General features: G+C 38.8%; 1 protein-coding gene across 7 annotated transcripts in view; it reads left to right on the top strand.

Moving 5' to 3' along the window:
* Nucleotides 1–25,856, top strand: part of TLN2 (talin 2) — a 224,626-nt gene that overhangs the window by 15,873 nt on the left and 182,897 nt on the right. For 5 of the 7 annotated variants that reach the window (XM_072871155.1, XM_072871160.1, XM_072871154.1 and 2 more), the window contains exon 2: nucleotides 18,994–19,092. The exons of the other annotated variants lie outside the window; for them this stretch is intronic. The gene's annotated coding sequence lies outside the window, so the exon portion shown is untranslated. The remainder of the gene's footprint in view (nucleotides 1–18,993; nucleotides 19,093–25,856) is intronic. 7 annotated transcript variants of the gene reach the window in all.

Below are 25,856 nucleotides of genomic sequence, written 5' to 3' on the forward strand. Positions count from 1 at the left end.
CTGAGATAGTCAGCAATTCAGGAAAGGTTATAAGTGTTTGATCTATTTTGCTTGGGGATATATTTCTCTTTGTACTCAAAGTGACGTAACTGACCCCGTCTTGCAGTGATGTGTAACTTATAGTTTATTCCAGCTTCCTGAGCATTAATGCCACTTTGGCTGAAGAACTTGTAAGGAGATGTTTTGCTTTTGGCTTGCTCTTTACTTGTGCCTTGTTTAGGATTTTATATGTTGCAAGTTTGGTTAAAATTAAAATTAACATGAGCTGTTAAGTGTGTGCTTTTAAGTTTCTTGGTTGTTTCTAATGGCAAAATAGAGGAAATGGTAAGATCTTGCTAACCTTGACTTGCACCTGGAATGTGAGCAGCCCATTTTTGGTGCACTGTAAATATTATGTATGCTTAAGGTAAAAGTGGATCCATTCTCAGTTACCCTCTGTTATTATTTATCCCAAAACTCAAAAATAAGCTTCTTGGATTTTCGCTGTTGGATTTTGGTTCTTGAATTTGCGCCCCCCTGCACCCCCCCACCCCCCAGGGTTTTTGGGCATTTTTTTTCCCCAAACTGCTGCTGTGGTAAGCACTACTGAAATACTTAGTAGCTGCATATTGGAGTGCAGCCTGTGACAGTAAAGGGGTCATTCCTTGGAAGATGAGTATCTGCCTGCATAGCCAGCACTCATTGTTCTGTACATTGCTAGAATTAGTATCTTGTGTTTCTGTTTTGGAAAGAACCGATCCTATTTTATTAAAACCAAGATTTTGGAAAAATGTGTCTCTCTAACTAGGTTTGGGTTTCAATACTTCAGATGAATGCCATAAAAATAATTTCCTGTGTCCAGTTACCGAGGACAGACCACTTGGCCTCTGTAAGAAGCAGTTCTTTCTTTGAAGGGTTGACAAATCACAGGACAGACACTTGCTCTTATTTGGTTCTTCCTTAGCCACTCTTAATAGGGAACATCTATTGCAGTTGTTTGGTGCTAACACTAAAGACAATCCTTGTTTTTAGATATTGGATGTGTTTGGCGTCAAATATCTCATTCCAAATCTTTGTAAGAATTGCTCATTACCAAGTTGTTCCGGCATCACTGGGGTGCGCCATCCATACTGAACAATTGTCATTAATACCATTTTCTTCTCAGTTTGCTATATTCATTGTAAAGATAGGGATCTTATTCATGGATTGTTATGTATTGAATCTTGCAGAAATGCTGCTGTCAAATCATCACGTTAAGGGGTGGGATTTAGGCATGCAATAGTTGTTTGCGATCTAGTGAGGAATCTAACCTTGCTGTGGAGGTAACACGTTGTGTGTGGTAGTGCACACAGGAACTACAGTTAAGCTGGAGATGCTTGTGTTACCTGAATGGCTCTGACTTTTTATCTTTTTCTCAAATGCAGTTTTTGAAAGACTTTGAGCGCGTTGAATCAACATCCTCTTGTGTGGATTTAACTGTAAATCTTCATGGTCCATTAATCTGGATTCTACTTTTTGAGCTATGTTTTAAAGTGAATCTCATCAACACTTAGTATAATTTCATGCATGTTTTTCTCTGGAAACCCTTTTGTTTCATTTCAAGAAAAGTTATGTTGGTTTGCTGTTGGTACGAGTTTGTGGTAGCCGCTTATCAGAAGGCGTGAAACTTTTCATGCCAACTTTGAAGAACAGAATTCTGATCAGTGTTCTGTATTAAGCACTGGTAAACATGGTTCAAAAGCCTATTTTCTGCTTCAGGTGATCAAAGAGAATGCAGAACTCTCCGCTGATTATTGTGGTTGTGAAGAGTTTGTGACCCTTCCAACAGTGCGACAAACTGATTTACAGTCTCTTGTGTGCAGAAACATCTACAAACCAGCTTCCTGATGTGATTAGCTACACTGCTGACCACCATTCAGTTTTTCCAGAAATTAGTAGCATAAATGGACTGTAGCACAATACCTAGCTTCTTGATGTAGATGGGGCAGAAAAATATTTGGGCAGCATATTGACAGAAGACTTAGTTCACTTGCATTGTGCCTGGCAAATTGATTCCTCTCCTCAGCCTTCAAAATTAAAAGCATTCTTATGTTCATAATTTTAAATTTAAATTAGTGTGACAGTGTTAGGACAGATTCTGCCTGACAGGAGGACAGAAGTCTTGATCAACTATGTGCTTTGATATTTTTGTGGTGAGGAAACAAATAACTATGTATTTCATCTTACACACTGTTTTGGGGTTGAACTAGAAGCTGGAGATTCCCTTTGAAAGAAGTTGTTTCCAAAGATCAAAGTCAGCTTTATAAAGCAGACTTGCAGCCAAACCAAATTTTCAAATGAGCCCAACCAATGCAAAATCTATTCTTTTCTACAGCTTTTCAGCTGTAGGAAAGCTAGTATTAGTTTTCCTTATTTACTCCTTATTTCAATGCCAGATACTTCCAAGTTCATTGCATTTGGCATTAAAATAAAAGTTATACACAGAACACTAAATGTTCACTTTGACTTGTTAGTGTTGTAGAAATGGTCAAAGTGTGTCTTGCTGGCTTACAAATCTTTCCAATCACTGCCTTAGAATGTTGTGTTTGAAATACTTGTACCTTCCATTTCTTTTCACCTCCCCTGCAGAAAAAGTTGCTTTGAGAACTGAGTGTTAAATTGGAAATGACCTCACTTGCCTTCAATTATAAATAGCAGCAAGGAGGAAGAGGATTCCCCTGCTGCCAACCCGCATTCGTGGCTTTCTATTTCGGTTCAAGCCATGTCTTGCAGTGCACTTTGACTTTCAGCCCTCAACATGCTGCAACAAATTTGGTTGTATTAAAAAAAACTAGGTACTTGAGGTCGTGAGCAGGTAAAGTTGCTGTGATACAAGTGCTTTTTTTCTTCTTTTTTTTTTTTGGGCTGGGAGTGAGTAGAATTAGAGATGCCACAACATTTATTGAAACAATGCCCTTTTGGTATTCACCGCCAAGTGCTGTTCTGTGTTCTTCATGCATTGATCTGGGCTTTGTTGAATCGTGTGTTAAGAAGCTGTTAATGGTGAAATGCTACTGTGCCTGAAACTTGAAGAAAATATATCTTGTGTATACCATAGCTTGAAAGGACAACGCTTTTTCTTTGTTCATATGGCTTTCTCTTATGGGACTACAGTTCTTGTACTGTAGCTGTTATGGAAGTTAAGCACTTGAAATAAATGGTAAAATAACTTTGTAATGTTTTGGTGTGTGTTCTTTCTTTAAGACAACATATTTAAACATCTTTAAAAAAAATCTTACATGAAGCATTAGTAAAAATACGCCCTTATTAAATAAGGTAATTAAATATTAATAGCGCTAACTGTTCTCAACCATTTAATTACATATATTGTAATATATGTAATTAAATGGTTGACTGGCTGACTAGCTGATGAATTGTCTTATTAAAATACACCTTTGGCCAAATGTAGGTTGGTACTGGCATTCAGTTTACACCTCACCTTCAAGTCATGCTTTTGTATCTGAAACTTTACAATGCAGTAAGTGTTGGTGTGTTGGGAGGGAGCAGTTGGTTACTTAAAATATGATTATATGATTGATACTTGATCTTGAAAGTAATATCACTGGGACAATGTGATTCCTAATTCAATGATTTCTAGTGGATTGAATGAAAAACACCCGACTCCTGTAGCACAGCGTAAAATGCTCTGTATCTGTTAGGTGCATGATAGAGCAGAATTAGTGGTATACCATTATTTTGTACATTGCTATGATTTAGTTTTGAAGGGAAAATGAAGTTAAGCTTGGCTTCTGACTTAATTGAAGGGCTAGTTAAATTGATTTGACATTAGTATTAGTTTTATGTCGTTTCCCAAATCAACACAGCAAAACTGTGGGAGAAGGTAGAATTACTATGAAAAATGTGAGCTGCAGATAGGCTCATGTCAATCCTCTTCCATCCTTTTGCTCCTCTTGGGCAAATTAAAACTGGATTTGTCTGGTTCACTCTCTCCATGGTTGACAGAAGTAGGTTATGAGTGGTGAATGTTTCTTCACAACATGTCTCTCACCTGTGTTGCCCCCCCGCCCATTTGTTCATTGTATTGTAATTTTCTGTTAGAGACTGGGCATTTTTATAATTTAACAGCTTTGGATTTTTGTGACATTTGTCATTAATTAAAAATGCTGGAGCTAAGACTGCTGAAACAGTTAATGATGAACCAGTCTTTCAGATGTGTTCCTTGTTTCATGTCTTCCTTTCCACTCCCTTCAGTATTCATTCAACAGCAGCCACTCCTCTCCCAATTCATACTTCTGGCCGGCAACATTTGCTGTTGCCGGCCACAAGTATAAATTGGGAGAGGAGTGGCTGGAGAGCAGCCCTGCAGAAAGGGTTCTGGGGGTGCTGGTTGACAGCAGGCTCAATATGAGTCAGCAGTGTGCCCTGGCAGCCAAGAGGGCAAATGGCATCCTTGGGGTGCATCAAACAGTATAACCAGCCTGTCAGAAGAGGTGATTATCCTGCTGTATTCAGTGCTGGTGCAGCCTCACCTGGAGTACTGTGTGCAGTTCTTGGCCCCACAATTTAAGAGGGATGTCCTTGAATGCATCCGGAGGAGGGCAACAAAGCTGGTGAAAGGGCTGGAAGGAGTGTCCAGCAGTGGCTAAGGACTTTGGGTTTGTCTAGTTTGGAGAAAAGGAGGCTGAGGGGTGACCTCATTGCTCTCTACAGCTTCCTGAGGAGGGGAAGGGGAGAGGGAGGTGCTGATCGCTTCTCCCTGGTATCCAGTGGTAGGATGCATGGGAATGGTTCAAAGCTGCGCGAGGGGAGGTTTAGACTGGACATTAGGAAGCATTTCTTTACCAAGAGGGTGGTCAAAGACTGGAACAGGCTTGCCAGAGAGGTGGTCAATGCCCCAAGCCTCTCAGTGTTTGAGAGGCACATGGACAATGCCCTTAATAACATGCTTTAACTTTTGGTTGGCCCTGACGTGGTCAGGCAGTTAGACTTAGATGATCATTGTAGGTCCCTTCCAACTGAAATATTCTATTCTCATTCCTTGAGTCTACCTGCAAAATAGTTTCTAGGTTTTCATGCTGTCAGTGATAACTAGCAAGAATAATTTTTCCCCAAAGGTATGCTGGCAGTAACTTCTGGTGGTTCTTCTGCTTCTAGGGGACAACACTTGCTCAAAATTAGTTACCTTTTTATTTCTGTTTCAGGTGAGAAAACTGCCTCCTAATAGTGAGATGACTCCATCTGTTTATTAAGCTTAAAACTTGCCTTTTTTTTTTAATCTGTTCTTGTTGTTCTGTTCAATAGTCTAACTCATTTTTCTTGTATTTTGAGAGTAACACTGAGGGAATGCCATTTTTCAGTGGAGCCCTAAGCTGGTACGGTCAGCTTCAGAAGAACTTCAGCATGCAAAAAGGCATTAGTGTGGCAAGAGCTAGAATTTTCATTTTTCAGGTCTTGTTAATGAGCATATCTTCAGTTCTGAGCAGATGAGTTCTCATGAAGTCTGGCTTTTGGCTTCAGTTCAGTTTGAGTGGGAAAAACTGGGCGTATGTACTGGAATTGCCGATCTAGCATAATGTAGGATGTCCTGATGACTTTCCTAAGCAAAGTTATTTTTAGGGTAGTGAGGCAGGCAGTATCTCTGCAGGTTTTACGGTACATGTATGGTTTGTGAAACATAATTTGTAGTAATAGGGTTCTCAGTGGAGAAACACTACAACTAGCAGGAGCCCTGATTCTTTTATGTCGCTGTTTCTTGGATTTTACTCCAACTATACATAGTCTTCATGAATCACTAATGCCTCATGCAGGCAGCTGCTTGACCCGTATCACTCCTTTAAAAACTGAAAAAAAATCAGAGTTTACAAGTAGTTGATCTTTAAGGAATGCATCCTTTAAATGCATCCTAGAGAATGTGTGCTGCTTAATTAAAAAATTTCCAGACACTTGCTGAGCATACATCTAAGACAAATTGTAGAATCTTTCAGGTTAGGACCTGAACAGACCTGCCAGAAATCATATAATGTTTAACAGCTTTTGCTTTGAATATCTCTGTGGGCCTTATTTTGTAACTGGCTAGGCAACATGCTGTTAAAATCCTGCTAATGCTTTAGTTAACTTGATATCAGCTCAATTTCAAGTGACTGAAACCCAAAAGAGTGGTTTTGTTGTTGGCTCTTCTCTTCCAGAAGAACTTGTGCCAGTTCTGGTGCCTTTGTCCATGGTCATGTGTAATGCATCTGCAGTATGGTCATTGCAATTTGAAGAAATTAAGCTTCTTTGTGTATCAGCCATTGGTTTGAAAACCAGATAATTTTCCCTGGATGGGAAGCCCTTGCTGCATAATTGAAAGTATAATGGGAAAACCTTAAGTAATTCAAATGGCTTGAAAAGTCCATGTCCCTGTTTTCCTGATCCTTAAGGTCAGAGGAGATATGTTCACAATTTTCCCTTACACGTGTGTGCATGCACACGGGTGGTCTCTCTCTAATAACCAATCGCTGAATCCTCTGACTGCTGTTATACTAAAGTTGTAGGCTGTAATTGTATAAATTCCTGTGAAAGAGCTAGGTTAGTTTGACAAACTGTATCTATTTGCTCCTCCTGTTTCTTTACTAAGCTCCCCAGATGATGTCAGCATGGTCAGTGTAATACTCTAACTCAAGTTTGGCACTGATTTGGTAGCTATGGAATTGTCTTTGTTCAAATAAGTGTTTCATGAGTGTGTGAATGAGGGTGGAAACAGTGTATACTTCAGAGCTATGTAACAGGAGAAGTTTGGGGTTTTTTGTGTCCTAAAGACAGAAATGTAAGGAATCAAAAGTCAGTGGTTTTGTGTAATGAGAAAGAAGAAGCTGCTCTTGGTAAAAGTTATCTCAAAAGTGGAGGTTTACCTTTTCCTTCTTGCATGCACTTGGATTGCTACCTACCATGGGTGAGGTATGAACCACAGTGCAGAAGGCATCTGTGGTAGGAGTGCAATGAGAAAACAGGTTGCTCAGACTTCCCTGTCTGAGAGAGGACAGGGGAGCAATGTGAGGAAGTGACCTGCAGTGCGAGGTGAATGGAGCTGTTAAATGAGAAGTCTAAAGCACTGACAAGGAAGGGACTTCTAGGGGGAGGTGACGTTATCTAAATGATAAGGAAGGGTTATGGTGGCAGATGTCAGACCAACTTTTATACCCACTGGTAAAGTTACAGAATCAGCAGAGTGATCTCTTTGGAAATGTTTGACATTTTTGGTCAGAGCTATTGATGGGGCCAGGTCCCAGTATCAAGCAGTACCAGATAGCAGTCTTAGTATTAGTCCATGGTTTTGATGCACAGGTGGAAGATGAGGTCCAATGTCTGCTTCACCTGATTTGCCACTTCAAGTTTAAACGCTTAGAATGTAGGCAAAATGCAGACAAATGGGATGACTTTGATACAAATTTGTCTTGTGGTTATGAACTTTTTTGGATTTACAAAGGTGGCTTCTGGACTTAAACTTAGATGACTGAAATATTAGACATGGGGGGTTTTTTTGTTGAATAGCTGTCTTTTTTTTTTTTCCCCCCAAAAAAATAAGACAGAAATTTGAATCACCCACATAGCCCTCAACAGAAAGATTGTCAGACACTCAAAATTCTCTTTCAAGGGGCAAATTCTCCTCACTTTTTTCTGTTACCATATGCAACCTGTGTTTACGTAGATGTTTCCCATTAAGCCAGAACTGTTATTTTAACTTGTCACTCCCCAACTCTGTTACTTGCTGAATGAAACTGCCCTGTTGTCTTTTCTTTTCACCCTTCTCCTAAGCCAATTCTTTGCTGTCTCCCATGAGATCTTAGCTCTTCGTCTTTCCAAGAAAGAGTTATGGATTTTAAAGGTATTATGTAGATGAAGAGGAGAGTGTTTACCCTGTCGTGGCTGTGTACGAGAATCCAGGTGTGCTTCTTGGTCGAAGAAGAGCAAGTCTCTTAAAGGTAAAAGGTAGTGAGTGGGGAGCCTGGGGATTTTACAGCTGTCTACGTTTTGAGCCATAAAATTACAGCATAGGTTAGCTTCTACAAGTTGGACAGCAGAACAGCTGTTCCTGCTTCGTACAGCTACAATTCCATTGGCTACAGTTTCTCACCTTCTAAGTGGTTTCTGAAATCGTAGAGCTAAGCTTAAGATAAGCTGTAATTCAAAACAGCGGAACTGGAGAAGTGGTGGTGTTGCAGATGGTATTAGCTCAGCATGATGGGATGGCTTTTTGCAGTGTCGAGTGCAAATGTTAATTAAGGAAATGAACTGCTGTGTTGGTCACCTTGTTGCTCTTCTCCCATCTCTGTTGGTGATCTCTGCCCTACTTTCAGCTTATTCCTACTGACATTTTCCTTTAAAGAAAGGAGAATAACAAATGTGAGTGTAAAATGGCTTGATAAAGAAACCCTGAACCCATATATCTTGTATGAGGAAAATAAGAAAAGGTCAAAAGCCATTAACTCCTCTTTGGTGAAGTATGTTCGAATGTGACACTTCTGCAAAAATTGAGGCTGTTGGTTCTCCACACTGTGTATTTAGGAATTTCACTTGCAACTGTCTAGTACATTTGAACAGATCACTGTCTAGTAATGGAACAGATCACTTCTTGTCACTTGGAGTACTGCAGTGAGATGCCTTTCATACTTCAGGAAAGTGTGCTTGATTCAGATTTGAAGTATAATCTTTCTCAATTATCCTTTTCACAGAACAATAAATTCCTTAAGGAAGTTATTAGTGGGAATTTTGAAATGGTCAGAGGAAATGACTAAAACCTTTAAATCTTACAATGTAATCGGAATAACATGAAAAAAACCAGGAAACAATGCAACGTTTTAGGTATTCATGCTTTTTTGATTCTTTGCAGTGCAGTGGAAGTTGCTGGTCTCAACATGCTTATTAATAACAATTACAGAATCATAGAATGGTTTGGTTTGGAAGGGATCTTTAAAGATCATCTAGTCCAACCTCCCTACCATAGGCAGAGACATCTTTCACTAGGTCAGGTTGCTCAAAGCCCCATCCAACTTTCAAAGATGGGGCATCCACAGCTTCTCTGGGCAACCTGTTCCAGTGTCTCACCACCCTCATAATAAAAAAATTTTCTTCCTTATGTCCAATCCAAGCTTAAAACGGTTGCCCCTTGTCCTGTCACTACAGGCCTTGGTAGAAAGTCTCTGTCCATCTTTCTTGTAAGCTCCCTTTAAGTATTGAAAGGCTGCACTAACATCTCCCCAGAGCCTTCTCTTCTCCAGGCTGAACAACCCTCTCAGCCTTTCTTTATAGGAGAGCTGTTCCAGCCCTCTTACCATTTTCATGGTCCTACTCTGGACCCGCTCTAACAGGTCTATGTCTGTCTTGCACTGGCGACCCCAGAGGAGGACTCAATACTCCAGGTGGAGTCTCGTGAGAGCAGAGGGTGAGAATCACTTCCCTCGACCTGCTGGCCACGCTTCAGGACACGATTGACTTTCTGGGCTGCAAAGCAGTCTGATCTGACAGTCAAGTAGACTAAATGTGCTATATGCTGCTAGTACATACATTTGTGGTATATTCAGTAAGGTGGAGAACTGCTAATGTCTTAACTCTTCAGCTTTGACAGCTTCTTGACAAACTCATATCTTGTAAACATAAAGTCACTAATAGTTGAAGACCTTTATGCTGTTGCATTCCAGATTGCTTGCTTGTCAAGTGTGTGGGGTAGGTCTTCTTTCTGTATTTCAAACTGGTGAACAAAGCCTCTATTTATTCCAAATGAATGGCGGCTAAATAAAGTAGGCTGCAATATCTGTGGCCTTTATTAAGAGTAAAGGCTTAAATGAGAACTGGGAGGAGGACAAAGCCAGCTATCATTCCAGAGCAATGTAGCTTGCAAAAATTACTGGTTTTGTTGTAACCAAGGCTATTTGTTTCCTTGTGTTTGTGAAGGCCTGTGCTGTTTAACTATACTGTGCACTACAAACTTACGTTCACAAGAAGCTTTGACATCTGTAGCATCTGTGAAACTAGAAGATATGTTCATATGTTTGCAGGGAACTCACATATTCAATGCTCCTTCAGCTATGAGAAAGCATCTTGATACGACATGATAAATCCTATTTTTAGTCAAACTTGCGCTAGTTGGGAAATTTGACTTGTTTCAAATGCTGGGAACGCTTTTCATATTAAATGTTTTAAGGACAGGATGGAGAAACTTTTGCTGCCCTGCATTTTAGGTAGCTGCTTTAGCTACTAAGATAGAAGGGTCATCTCTTAGCTGGTTACAGCCCTACAACTGAGAAATAAAATGCAGTCTCCCTAGCTGTGGAATATTATTCTTGGGCACAAACATAGAAAGTAGAGGTGACCGTCGTATCCAACCTGATGTTAATAAAACACTGTATTCAATTCCATGTGACTTGTAGTTTCCTACAAGCATTGCAATGAAGTATCTGAAATCTTTATATAAATTAATTATTAAATGTTATCCCTCTCATCCCATTAGCTATATAGTGTAAATGGCTTGTGCTGAAATAGGTGAAATGAGTGAATTTTGGGAGTAAATAAGCATAATAATTTGTTTAAGAAAGGTGATAACCTTGTGCCATCTGCCTTTGACAGAAGTTGCCATAAATGCTGTTCTTAACTTGGAATATAAACTGAATGCTGATTGTGTTGCTATAAAAACTGTGATAATGAAACCTGTTTATTAGGCAGATATGCATAAATCTTTGTCTGAAAAAGCTCGTTCTTGTGCAAAATTACACGCACGTCAGTTTACCTTTTCTAGTACAGTGAAAACAGCAAAAGAGATAGCCTGACTTTGAACTTCTTTGTTGTTCATATACTCTGACAATAACTGAATCTGATGGAGAACCTCTTTAAGCTATTTCTTGCTACTTCTGGAGCATCTGTGCTTGGGTATTTTCTCTTCATAAAGGATTTAAAAGGCTAGATTGGCAGGGTGGGCTTTCCTGATACCTTTACCCTTAGACTGCAAAGTCTTATTCTGGTATGCTCTTCCTCCCTCATCTAGAACATGAGAAGTTTGGCTTTTCTGTTGACATCCTGTATCTAGGCCATGTTGTCCTCGTGTCGGAACAGGTACTGTGACTGCTGTGAAGAGAAGACCTTTGCCTTTTCTGTTACCATGAGTCCCTCAGGTCTAACATGTATCTTGATAAGCACTGTGTGTGAAAGGAAGCCGATAGTGTATATAATGTTTACTGATGTAGAAACACTTCTCTAAGGGTGCAATTCCAAAGTGGGTTGGTTTAGATTGAACCGACATTAGTGCTGTCTTGCTCTTCCTCCCTTCTTCCCTTGTGTCAACCTTAGCATTGGCCTGACTGTCCAGAGAGCTGGCAATTTCAGCCTAGTTGAAAACTAATATTGTGGAGAAGGGGGGTGGGGAGGGACACAAAATTGGATAGTTTAGCTATGGGCAGGGCTGAGTGCCAGTGTAAGGTGTGCATGGGAAAAACTGGATAGTGGGGTAAAGGGAAGGATGGGATTGTGGCAATGCTGACTGAGATAGGGGACTGCACCCCCAGGGAATGTAGTTCTCTTAGTAGAAGTGGTCGGCTTGCTAGGGGTGAGATTGTTAATGTCCTCCAGCATTATGAGCATCTAGTTCGGGTTGGTTAAAAAGGTTTCTTCTGGAGTGCAATTATGGATGCTAAGTTTGCTTTAATGCCTTCAGGTGAGCTCAGGTTATGCAGCATTGCTTGACTACAGCTGGGATAATTAATCTCTTGTTTTCCATGCAGGTTATTAGTCTCGTTGTCTTGTTGCAGTGGACCTCTGGGAAGAAAATAGTTATTTGAGCAAAATTCAGTTTACATGGTTCAGTTTCTTGTGTGATTGTTTTAAACTAAGTTGTAGTATGCAATTAAACACTATAATGGACAGTTTCCTTTTAATGTGTTTCCTGACATTCATTTGCATCTCTCCTAAAAATTGAGCAAGTAAGAGTTGAAGGGGAGAGTGGATAGATTTGAAGAGGGGGAAAAAAACCCACGTGGGAGCAGATTTATTGGCAGGAGACTTATTTCTTTCTTAGCCATCCTTGTATCTTGCATAAATTTATGGGCTTTTTAAAATAATAACTTGACTTTCAGAATCAATGTTGTTTCATGTGATTTCTTTAGTATTACTTTTTTTTTCCTCTTCTCCTGACTCTTCCGAGTAAACATGGGAAAGGACAGGGTCCTTTACCTGCAAAAAGGTATTTTCAGCTATTTTCAGCTGAAGAAAAGCTAGCTCTTTCAAAGATCTGAAGGTTGTATCATATCCGTTTTGTTATTTTGGCCAATTTGAATAAGAGAATAACAAACAGCTCTCAAATGTAATTTTTTTACTGTTAGTAAGCCTTCTTTCACTAGCTTGCTGACTTGTGCGGAGTTGTATGGGCATTGTAACAGTGATGAATGTTCTTGTCACAAGGTACTAAACACATGTTGTCTGAGAAGTAAACAAAATTATTTTTCTGTAACCCTACATAAAACCATCCAGATGGCAGACTGCTGCTGCTCTGAGTGCAGCTCTGAGAATCTCTGTGCTTTTTACTTTCATCACATCTAGAGATAGAGGCAGCAGATGGGAGGAGAAGGTGGTAAGAGTGGACTTTAGGCACCTATTCTGAATGCTAATGCAAATGGAAAGGACTCAGCAGTCACTGTTACACCACAGTTTCCACATTAATGATTTTGATGGAAGTAATTTTTAAATACCAGTGGGTGACTTGTTAATGGAGGCATTGACTGTGACTGAGCTGTTATCCTGGACAAGTTCACTTAATGTGCATAAGGGAAAATGGATATCAAGCAAGCAAACAACCCTGTGTTTGTTTTAAGGGCTTTCTTCGAGTCATAGCCAAATCAATGTGAAAAGCATGGTGCCATTTTGGAAAATTTTTATTATTATATGCCATAGAGAGAAATTATCTCTTGAGAGAAATGAGCAGGGTAATGCCAGTTGGATGTCCAGAACTGCAGAAGGGTATGAAGTGAAGCTGCAAGAACTGAGTTAGAACTGAAAGAGTGTTTATTTGAAACCTACTGATCTTTGGTGTTAACTGAACACATAAAAGCAATAGCAAGTCTTGCATTGTATTCTGCAGACTTTGCCTATGGGAGTGTGAGTGTGTCATGGTAACAGTAGCTTTATTGCTATGTTTGGAGTTTCTGGGTCCTGAAAGTTATGCTGCACAGGAAGATCACTATTAAAGTGTCTGCCTCAGAGCACTCTATATTTGAAGAGTTTGTTCTCTGAATTTTCTTGTGAGGTTCACCCAATGTCTGTTCCTGAAGAGCTGATGCTTCTGAAGAGTATTTCGTTGCCTGGACTCATACTGGCCACTGTCAGGGAAGTTGGCTGAGTGTTTGAAGACCTATCTTGATGGACCATCAGTATATGCTGATGGTATTGTTATGGTACCAATTACAACTTAGCCATCTGATTTGGGCAAGGTTAGAAATTATAGTTTAGTACCAGTTAAATGACCTGATAGTCTTGCAGTTAGTTAATTGTGTATGACATACTTGGTAGGATCAAATTATACCGCTGCAGGCTTTTGCAATTGGCATTGCACATCAGAATTTGAGTGGCTGCAAATTTGTTGATGCAATTAAAGTTCCAAGCAGTTAGTTGTTTTTTTTTTTTTTAAATTGAGGTTTTTTACCTCAGTTGACATACATTCATGGGCAGAATTTTCTACCTAATTTAACTTTCATGTAGCCTTTTTTTTTTGAAGTGTCTAATAGGTGTTTAATAACTCGAATAACTATAATTACTGTGCAACATGCTTCAATACATCAGGCCATGCAAATATAGATTGACTTTTGTTCTGTTGAAATTATTTGGAAACATCCACTGTACTAATTAAATTTTGTCAATTAAAAGTTAATTAAGCATTATTTTCTGTACTTGAGGGCCAGTTTTGTGTAAAAGGTAACAGAATGACTTATTTTTATATCTATTTCACACTCATATACTTTTAGTACAAGCCTTGGGTCAATAGAAGAAACAAGTCATCCAGTATTGATCAGTGCCATGACATGTTATTTTAACACACCTAATCCGCTAGAGGCTAAGAAGATAATATGCAAGTGCTTTACAGGCAACGTCATCAATGCTAGTACCCATTGTGCTTTGAAGTGCGTATTAATAAGCCTGAATTCACTGGATAACAGCTTGCCAAGTGCATCTTAAATGTGTATGTGCATGTATCTAGGGATGTAATGTCTTGCCTAGTTTTCCTGGTATGCACTTACTAGCCCTGTTGTTATTCTTGGATGCCATGGAAGAATGGTTGAAACAATAGCAGGAAATCTAACTAAAGCAACTCTTACAGCTTGCAGGTTTCTTTGAGGTTCCCACACAGCCCAGAACTTTTTCCAGTCCATTTTATTGTATTGTGTTCTGGCAATGCTGACCATGCTGGTTGGCCATAAGATTGCATTTGATTGTCCTAGGAAGTCTTGGACCCGCATGAAAGTCAAATCCATTACACTGAGAGAAGGTTGTTGTCTGACATGAAGGGGAGAGAGGAATACTTTTACTTTTGGTTGTTGAGATTAAGAAACAACTACAGTTGTGTTGTTTTTCAGTGCTCAGCAGTAGTCTCTAAAATACATGAAAGAAGCTACTCAACTTCATCTCTTTCTTCTTTGCATGGCTATTCTGTTGCAGCCAAGGCCATTGCGTACATATACCATGAATAAATTGTGTATTTCAAGGATTAAGGCATCCTATGTGAAACTGCAGGAGGTTGTAGAGTGCTAGGCCCACTAGTAAGGTATAATTATCATCACAGAGCATCAACTATCTCTTGAGACAAGGGTAATTTAGAGTCATCAGATTTAGAAGTTATCATCAGCTATTTTTTTGTTATTGAGGAAAACAGCAACAGATCAGAATATTTATATTAATATCAGTCTGGGAAGATCTGTGAAATATAATTAACTAGCTGAACTGCATGTAAATGAGATCAGTTTTGTGTTAACCATCTGTACTTCACTGAGATGAATCTAATTATTTTTAAGTGACTAGCTTATTGATATTCAGTACCTTGGCAATGTTTTCTTGTTCTATGTAACCATTTGAAAGCTGGGTCTGAGCAGTAGTTCTTACTCAACACTGCAAGGACTTTGACATGCACAAACTGGAGCATCTTTAAATTCAACCCAGCTGTCATAGAGAAGAATCTGAATATTCTTTCAGTACTATTTACGGCCTGCTGCTAATATCTAAGTGCAGAAAGACTACAAGTCCTTACTGTTCCCTGATCTGTGGTGTGCACTACGTACGCAGGAGAAGGCATCTCTGAATGTTCATTGTAGAATTTTGTAGCATAATACTACATTCTGTATCTTAAAAATACAGAGATCATAGTTTCCCATTTTCGGAACAACCAGTCTTGTAAGAATTCTGCAAGAGTGCAGCGAGTTCACCCAACACTACAACAGTGCTGGCAATGTTGCATTCCCCAGAGTTCTCATCCAGTGGATTGCTGGAGTCTTACAGTTGCAGGGCTGAGACCTCAGAACTCAACATGGCATTCGATGCTCTGAGGTACTATTTCACCAGTATCTCTGACAGGTCAGCAGTATTTAGCTGGGCTATAGATAAAGATAGTGACAAACTCAAATAGCATGGTTTTGGAATGCTGTTCTTAACATTTTGAATTCAAACTCGCCAAATTTGCAAGCTGAATATTACAGAAAAGTTTCTCAGAGGTGTTACTGTGAGTCTCTTCTGTTCATGATGATGGAAATGACAGCTGCTGTTTCTGTAAGCATTTTTTTGGGGGGGAAAGATAGACTAACTCCAGGGTTGGACGGGAAAGTCTTTGGAGCATTGAACACTTACAGCAGGTTTTTCAAGTGGGTCTGCCTACTGCTGTCAGTCTGAGCAAGTAACCAGCAAGGCAGATGTTCAAGATAGGCTATTCGCAGTCTAGAAGATTCTGCTGCAGTAGAAAAGCTAGTAATTTGTGCTGTTAGCTATCAAATACATCAGGGGAAAAAAAACCTAATTAGTTCATTAATTAGCATTTTCTTTTTAAGTAAATGTGAAGTCATGAATTCCAGTCCTGGAAGATGACAGAAATGTATTTCCTGTGCCTGGAATAATTTTGTTCTTTGTGACATGGAGGCGTACAGTTTATTTTGCATTGCTAAAAGGGATATCTCAGTGTGGCATACCCTGTTAAAGTCCCTTAAGAAGTTGCACTGAAAATTTCACCTGACTTGTTATTAGCAGACCAGTCTGAAAGACAACTTCAAGATCAAGCAGGTGCAGAAATGTGTTTTAGTGTGAACCAATTATGTATGTGAATGAATGTGTGGGCTGCTGAGGGTAAGGGAGGGGAAGCTATGGTGCAACTCAGTTTGAGTGGTTAGCTTTTATTCCATGTGGCTGAGCAAAGGAGAAGCAACGCTAACTGCTGCTGTGACATTTCTTGGCGACTTTTGTCTGCACCAGTAAAATGCTGTGAATGAAAGCATGATGAGAGTGGAAGATATTCCTTACAATGCTTTTGGCTGTTCAGGGGGAGTTTACTAGTAGTTGAGCTACTATAAGAAAACAATTTCATTTTAGTAAAATAGGGAGGTAATTGCAGATACAGGGCAAACTATGATTGAGTGGGCTTAACTTTTAACATCCTTTAAATGACAAGCTTCCTGTTGAGCCGCTGCTTTATGTGGGCATCTGGGCGTTCCAGTCTGTCTTAGACTGTGCCCCATGCCACAGCTCCTCTCATTCCCAGTCATATTAACAGAACGGATGCACTGACAATGTCCCTTTGGGGCACTAGGATGGTACAGATTTGTAGTGCCAAAAGTATCTTGAGAACATATAATTAGTTATTCCTCCAGAACAGAAACTAAATAAGTGACAATGCTTCTAGGAGAGCCGCTTCTGCTCATCTACACAATCAACCCAGTTGCAGAGAAGGATTTAGAGCGCTGGCTCAGTATTTGCATGAGTTGAGTATGGAGGTGAGGGATAATCCGGTCTGTCTTAAACATTTAAATCATCAAAAAATGCAAAATGTCTTTATTGATGCATGAGGAAATAATACTGAATGTCAAATCAATGAGCTGTAAGTTTGTCTCTAGTTAGCATTACTCTAGTAGACAAGTTGCATGCAGTTTTCAGTTACAATTGAAGATATTTATTTGATATATGAGAGTAAATTTTTTAGGATTAGTTTTGGCTTTCTCTCTGCCACCTCGTATTTGTGTTTCTAAACCATGCAACAGAGAAATTTGTAGAAGAGGAAATAAAGTTGCTGTCTGGTGTCAGCAGGCATATGATGGTTCCAGTAAGGACTAAAGGTAAGATAGTTACCTAAGAGTAGATTACAGTGTAGGTTTGTTTTGAATCCCCAATTTATCTGGCATGCCTTCAGTTTTCTTAGATAAAATTATCATTGCCCTTATCTGTAAAGTCTTGAGATGAAATGGCTTTAAATTCCTCTGTCCATGTCTATGAAGTACCTCCTGCTGAGCCTTAAAACTGAAGAAAAGCTATTAATACACTTCAGATTTTTTAATTAAAGGGAAAAAACTAATATTTTACATTGCTTTAATAAGTTTTGCAGATTACCCTGAGTAGTTGTAGAATAGTGGACTTTGATACCCTTCTGTATTGGAGGGCAAGCAGGCAGGCACTCATGCTGTGAATAACTGATGTCTTTTGAAATGTCCAGCTTTACTACATAGATGAGCAACAGTGCTAAAATGAATGGTAGTGATGGCTGAAATAGTTTCAAAACCAACAAATGACTTCATTTCCTAGATTTTTTTTGTGTGTGAAAAGCTAACCACTTGTAAAATAATCCTTGGAATCTCAAACAGCATATTGTAGTGGCATGTTCATTACTGAGGCTGGGAGTAATGAAACCAGTCAGGAGTAAAAGGTACCCTGTATATCTTGTATATCTGCATGCATATATATGTTTGCATGTGTATTTGCATCACTGGATAACACCATCAGCAGCTTCTAAGCTCTATTTAAACACTGTGAGTAATTGTTAAAAACTTTGTGAGCATGTTGCAAGTTCCAAAGGTAAGTATTAAAATAAGAAAAGTTATTTGTTCGACCCATGTAATCTGAATTTCAGCTATTTGAAAGGGAGATGAGGTCCAGGAAGAAGCACTTTAGTTGTAGACAGTGCATTTCTCCTCAAATTAACACCTTAGCACCAAAGTTCTAACATTCATGTAGGCTGAAAATCTTTCTTTTGATTACAATATCTACTCCTTTACTGGCTCTAGTGTAACTTTTTTGCTTAGTTTGCTATATGAAGTTTTAGCCCAAAGATGTCAATGTTGAATGGGTGAGTTGCATGAGAATGAAATATGGGATTTTTAAAAGGTATGCAAAATATGGCATTTCTTAAAGGTACTCTGTTGTGATTTGGCCAAAGTATTGTAGTTTTTGACAGTCTCAGACTGTGACCTTCAGATTCATAGATGTCAGTGAGGACAAATGACTTTGGCATTTAAAGAGGAAACTGGATTCACAAACAGCTTCTAGGTGCCTGAAGAGTCACTGATTTGCCATAGCATTTTACCACAGTTATCTTGAAAAGAATGCTAGTTTGTCTATAAAGAAGTGTTGGGTGATAGAAATAGTGACACTGCAAATCTGAAAATTATCAAGAGTTTCCTTTTTCTCTACACATCTTCAATATGCACATTCTTGGGAGCATTGATCAAACACTATAGATTTGCCATAGTTCGTGTATGTTTGGATAGCAGTTGCTGCTGTCAGGTCACTCCAGCTAAATTCTGTAATATGAGCTGCGCTGGTTTGTTATTAACTTCACTCTGAAGGACTGGTGTATGGGTCACTTTGCTGCCACATTTCAAGTTGTTGGGATTTTTTTGTTATTTGGCTTGGTATGTCTCATTCTGAAGAGCAGTGTCATAGCATGCTGTTGCTTTCAGTAACCTCTTTGCTTAGGTAGAATATTTAAAATATTTCTTTCTCCCCATGCCTGTGTGTTTTTTTTCCCAACAGTACTCTGCTGTGAGTTAACATCTGGGTCTTGCTTGCTGCTGGAGTGTCCTGTTGACCTATTACAATAATCTAAGATCCCAGATTGGCAGGAAGGAACCAGTAAGTACAATGGTATGGGGGAATATTTTACTGTGATTTAAAGTTCTATGTACCTCCAAGATAGATAGTAGTAGTTAGTGTGATGTGTGTGCTTTAAGAAGCCTTGCAAAACAAGTGGCTAGTAGCAGCATTTATTTTATAGAACTTAGGCTTTAGTGATTCGTACATGCAGGTGGTCAATAACCAAAGTTTAGGCACTGCTGTCTTAAAACTGCATTTTACATCTTTATTCCTTAAAGAAAATATTAAATGTAAAGAAGATAGCAGAAAATTCTGTTAATAAAATGTATGTCTCTTCAATGGCTGAGGTTATTTTACAGTCTTACAATCTTGGGGAAAGTATTTGAGTGCATAACCTATAAAATTGTATCAATAGGAGGAGAAAGAATATAGGGAAGCATTCAAAATAACTGAATATTATAAGATTTAATTTGACAGTCTGGAGTTTGCTACTAGGAACTTTCACCTTTGACAGGATATCATGTAGTATATGTGGTGTTTAACCTCATGTCAGTGTTCTCGGCATGTGAATTATTTGGATGAGTTATTAGTATATTGGTACATGGTAAATGCATAGAAAGATTTGCTTTGTAGTTTATTTTGTTGCAGTTGCTTAGTTTGGAAACAAGTCTTGCTGTCCAAGCAGCATCCTTTCTAAATGCCCAGGGAATGTCCCATTAGAGGAAGTATTTCTGATGAGATGTCTGGGCTGGCTTCAGGAACTGAAGCACTGTAGCTGTAGGAGCTGACTTGCTTTCCTCACTGATCTCATGCTCAGCAAGTTCTGTTGCCTTTGTTCTTGCCTGGTTCCCCTCCTGACTGCCTCTGTAGCTGGAGCTTTAGCAGGCATGCTAAAAGGCCTTTCTAGTTCAGGCATCTACAAAGTGTGTAATTTGCAATGTGTGTTTTCTTCAATGAACATCTGAATGTAATGTTTCATGTCTCTTATTTCAGAAAACTGAGTGAGGGTCCCTAATAAGACCAGCTTCTGGGGACTAGTTGGGTGCCTTTGCTGCTTTGTGTTGTTTTGTTGTTGCAAAGTAATGGATAAGACTAGGAATATCACATTTGAACAAATACTCTGGAGGAAATGGTGTTATCTGTAGAGGAATGGAAAATGAAGATAATGGTTGCTGAAATAAATGTTCTAGCAAGAACACTGGAAAAGAAAAAAATGTTTGTCTCAAGAGCAATTAATCAGGTGCTCCTTACTGGGAATGCCATATTAAACACTACATAGTATTTCAAACACCTGTCATGCAGCAATAATTGGGTTCTAGAGAAACATTTGAACAGGAAAAACTGATTTTGTTGCAAGGATTTCATACTGTGACAGTTCGAAAATGGGAAATGCTAGATTATTTTTTTATCATCAACTCAACTTACTATGACTGGAGGCAGAAACACGAAAACACTTCAGTCAAAATGTGGTTCAAATGTTGTGACTGGAAACGGCACTTCTCCCTTTGAGAGAATCTATTGATATCTTCATCAGTTATCCTGCTCTGAAAATGACACTTCTTCATCATGTGATGAGCATTTTGACTTTTTTATTTTAAATGAAGAGTGGCCTGGTAACTTAGCTTTCCCAGTGTTTTGTTTGAGGCTATTTTCAGGCACAAGAACGTTCAGGTGTAAATAAAATTCACTTTTTTCTCCTACTGACATTCCTCTCTCCATTGACATGGCTTTCTTGTGTCAATACAGTTGAGTATCAGTTGCATTTAATTGTTTGAATACTAACTTGACTTTGATACTGACTTGATTGTGAAGTATGAACACTCAGACTTATCTGGAATTTTCACCCCTAAAGATTGCTTCAGCCTCTTACTGCCCTGCTGATATTTGTTCCTCATGTTCAGGGCTGTTACTATGTATACATTAATGATCACAGCTATCGCACGGAAGATTTGGCTCTTCTGTTCCAGAGAATATAAACACATGTTTAAAAATGCTTCATGTTCGACAGTGAAACAGTTAAATAGTTTTGACTGTGGATCTTGCTTGCTAATGAACTTTATAGTTGCCATGTTATCCTTATTTTATGAATTACTATATTCCATGCTGTGTGTCTCTGAACTCAGAACTGTCTCTTCTTCCTACTGGGCTGTGAAGTCAAGAATGGTTTATTCGATGGAACTGCTCCACTGCTTGGTTTGTAGATGGACACTAAATTATCTTCAGGTGTTGACATTTATTGTGCAAATAGGAAATAACTCTGGCAGTTTGAGCCTTAAATTAAGTTGAAATAATGGGTTAAAGCTCTTAACTTTTAAATGCTCTGAACACTGAGAGAAACACTGACATATTCCAGATTTGAAGACAATGAAAATACTGCAAAAGAACAAAAATGGTATCTTTCACTTGCTCTGTTTACTTTCTTTCACTGTGCATATTTGTAGATTAACTCTTTCAAGCCCCTAGTTTTAGTTCATTTAAATAGGCTGTAACAAATCTTAATTACATACTAACTTTCTGTTGCATTGTGGTGTGGGTTTTTTTGAGGAAAACGAAACTGCTTTTAGGGGTGAGGAAACAGTTATAAAATGGCCTCTCCTACAGAGGAGGGAATATTCAGCCTGGCATACCCAAAGTTAGCCAACCTGCACACGTCTAACAATAAAGTTGCTGTTCAGGCAGAGCTTCCCAAGGGACTTGGCTTTTTGGCTTGTAAAGGCTGATCATAAGCAAAGTTTAAGTTGCAACCGAAACATTCTTCATTATAGGTAGGGCTTGTGCTATATCACTAATCCCGCAGTGGAGCCAAAGTGTCCTTGACTTCTGTTCAAATTGAATTCTAGGAAGTTTGCCAATATTTTGTCATTCAACTTCTTCAAAAACTTACTACAGCCTCAGGTTATGTATTTGTATGCTGCTGACAAGCATAGTTTGTTGCAAGTACAGTATTTCACTGGATGTTATGACTACAAAATGTGCAACTTTTGGTTTAATGTTTTTATGCTGACTATCCTAGTGAAGTGTGTTTAAAAGGGACCCATAGTTCAAAGATTATTCTACAAGTTCTTTTTGTGAGGCACATTGAAACTTTGCGAGAACTGCTTGGTGTTGCTGTAATAAATTGCACTCTGAGATGCAGAGCCAGTTTATACAACATAATAAAGAAAACTTCAGTACTATGACTGAGTTTTAGAAAGTCGTGTCAATTCATATTTGAGGAAATGTAAAGCTTGTAAGAAATTGTGTAGACTGTTGTAAAGCTACATGGGTGTTCCTTTGACTTTTCTGGCAGTGGGGAAAGACCCCTTGGAATAGGCCTTGAAATACTTGTCCTGAAGTTAAAGCTAAGGCATTGTTTTTATTTTATTTAAAAAAAAAATAAATCACAGTCTCTCCCTGCTTTTTCTTCACCAAAATCCCTCTAACACCTGCTCCAGAGCAGCTTTTGAGTTCAGTCCCAGAGGGCCCTTACTTCCCAAGGCAGCCACAGCAAAGAATATTTGTTGCTTGGTTTGGTGTGGCATTTATTTTTTGGGGGGTGGTGGTAGTGTGAGGTTTTTTGAGCTGATGACTTTCTCCATTCCTTTCCCCTTGCTTCTTTTTGTCCCCCCTATAGGGTTGACTTCCAACACTTTCTGTGGCAGGTCCAGGCTGGTTATTCGGCTTATTCTGATAGCTTGCTGGGCATATAACTTGTGTTTAAACTCTTGATGGACCTGCTAATAGTTCATTAAATGGCTCGCTAATTTCTGCTTTAAATGGAGAGCAGTTCAAGTGGTTTAGATTTATATTTTCTCATAGAAATATTTATGACTCAGTTCTGGCTTATGGAGAAAACCTGTTTTCTGAGAGGTAGAAAGAGTGTGTTTATTTCACTTTCTTAAGTTGTGAGAGAACTTCACTTTAAATATTCTGTTCTACTAAATATTTTTTCCTTGTGTATGCTTTCCATACTTCAAGTAAATACATAAGCAGTTCTGGCAGGTTAATTTCAGGATGTGCCAGAAGCTGTTATCTTCATAAGTAAATAGATGAGAAGTTAGTTATCTTTTGAAAATGTATAAAGAAATATTGAGCTCAAAACAGCTGCTCTGACAAAGTTAAATAAATGAAGAAGATGCATTTTATGGCTAAGGGGAGACAGAAGGAAAGCTTAAACATTTTAGTGGCAATGAAATAATACAATCCAAAGGTATGATATCCTGATGCTTCCAAGATGGATAACTTCTTTATTAGACTTTATTTTTGTGATGGAGAAAAATTATCTTATTTTAAAATGCAACTTTAATTGCATTTTAAATTAATCTACCCCTTCAGGAATATTAAAATTGTATGGGAAGCTAGTCTGCTATTTAATTAAGTGCATGAACCACTGAGACACCAAGTATTCTGGAACTATAGTACCAAATTATTATACATAGTGCATAATTGAAAATTTGTTTTTATATCATCACTGCATATATTCCCATAACAACATAGTTCTTTGCCTGGAATCTGAGGTGTACAGGAACTAGAAGTGCAGCTAATGGGAGGAAACTCACAACAGCTTCCAGTATTCAGAAGGTCATTGGCTGTGATATTTGAAATGGTTGAAAGGAATTAGTCATATGCATCTATGATTTGTAGGGCCCTTTCATCAAGGGTCCTTTAAAGAAAGATCTTATTTAGATAAGAGAAGGGAGCAGAGTTAAAGTTGTGCTTTCTTGACTTGGGGCATTCAACATTATATAAATAAGTTTTTGTCTGAAATTATGTAAGATAACCTGTTAGTGGAGTTCAATACTCAGGATTTCAAAGATTTTAAAGAGATGGGAGCACCTTATGCATATTCCCTTTTAGCCTTTTAGAACAAACTTTACCATGTGTAAAAGAGCTCTGTAGCAGAAGCCATTTTACCCCCTTTCTCAAGGATTTCTGCCCAAGAACTAGGCTGCTTCTTATTCTTTTGCAAGGTCAATGATTTGTTGCTTTGCATGTGAGGCAGCCAGCTGAAGAGGGCAAAAGCTCTGGAAATTGGCTCTGCAGCTTAGGATTCTTTCCATATTTCTGCAACTGTTCCTTTGATGGGTGGGAACTTCATAAACAACTGCTGTGATCAGATCCTTACAAGATCTGGGGAAACTCTTTTAGAAAACTTTAAACCTAGAACAGAGTCTGCACTGCAGCCACAGACATTGTTGGTCATCAGAAAATGCATTCCCTGCCTGGGTAGACAAACTAGTATATACCTTTGTAAGGTTCTTGCAAGGAAGCTCAGTGTAAATTGAGGAATAGATTGCTTTTGTATACTTGTGAATCTTAATTCTATTTTGCAGTCAAGCATTTAAAGATGCCACCACCTCAAAAATCCAGTATACAATTTAACAAGCAATTATGCAAAACAAAGAAGGCTTCCTATTAAGTGATTATGTGTGCAGGTGTTGTGTGATGAGTTCTTAATTCTAATTATTTGGCTTTGACTAAATGATTAGATACCTCTCATTTTGAACAGGATTATAAAATACCAAACTGAATTTGAATTGCACGTGTGGACTTAAGAGGGGCAGTTCTGGAAGCTGCTTTCATGACTGGGATGTACATTGCTGTCCTGTTTATCTTTCTTCTGTGATACTATTACCATTCCCTGTTGCCAGAATATCTGAAACAAAATTCCTCCCCCTCTACTTTTGTTTGGGAACCGAGGAGAGCTACTTTAAGTGACAAGAAGAATTAAAAAAGTGTTGGTTTACTAGGGAAAGGTAAAAAGATTATACAAAGATGATATTATGACTTTCTTGGAGTGCAGGACCAAAAAATCTGGGAGAGGAATAAGCAACAAAGCCTGCTGAATTACAGCTTGGGGAGAAGCATAAGATCACTACTGTAAACTAAGTTTCTCTGGAAAATATCCTCAGTACAGAACACAGTAAAGAACTTGCTAACTATAAATGCTGTTGCATAGACAGCCTGTTGCCTTCAGGAACTAATTTCTTCATCTTACGAATTTAGATGTGTAGTATCTTGTAACTGTTGTGAGTGCCAAAATGTGGAAGACGTGGCATACTGCTCTAGACTCATACTGAAGCTAATATAAACTGTACCATAGCCCACAAGGGAACATTACTGATATTCCAGAGGTATGCCACTTCTGTTGACCTTCTGTAAATTCCTTGAGTTGTAGTGGCAATGTCAATCCATAGCTGTTCAGGAAACTGATTACAAAGTGTACAGCAGTAATGTGTTAAAGATGTAGCATGAGGTAGCCTGTATAGAGTAAAAATTCAGGAGATGTAAGTCTTTGAGTTGAAGAAAAATGTTGATAAGCAGCAGATGAATACTTATCCAGCTGCGTAACTTCCTCATCTGTTGTTGCTTGTATGTCTTGAGCTTGTTACAACTAGGAACTTTTAAAGTGCTTGCTTTGCTTAAACTCACATTGCTACTACTGCTTTTAGGTTGATTTTTCTTCAGAGGTGAATGCGTTGTTGCTTTTAGCTTCTGAAAATTTGTGACTGTGTGGTCATTGCCCAAACAGATAGGGGATTTATGGGAAGCAAATGAAAGGTCTACTGCATCTCCTGCCTGGTCCTGGTTTGCCCATTGCAGTTCAAGCTCTCTGGGTTATCTAGCGCTGTAACTGCCTTGCAGCCACACATCTTTCCTTGCTCCATGTGCCATACACTCTGTCTTATGCATTTTTATTGCATGGCTGTTAGCACATACCACCAGCCCTGGGATAGGATGAAGACTCCTTAGAGTTCCAGCAAGAGATCAGAGTGAGTGAGTTAACTTAAATGAAAATTGTTTGTGGATTCCACAGAAAATGA

This window comes from Ciconia boyciana, chromosome 8 (assembly GCF_034638445.1).
Source record: "Ciconia boyciana chromosome 8, ASM3463844v1, whole genome shotgun sequence".
In the NCBI taxonomy this organism is placed as follows: Eukaryota; Metazoa; Chordata; class Aves; order Ciconiiformes; family Ciconiidae; genus Ciconia; species Ciconia boyciana.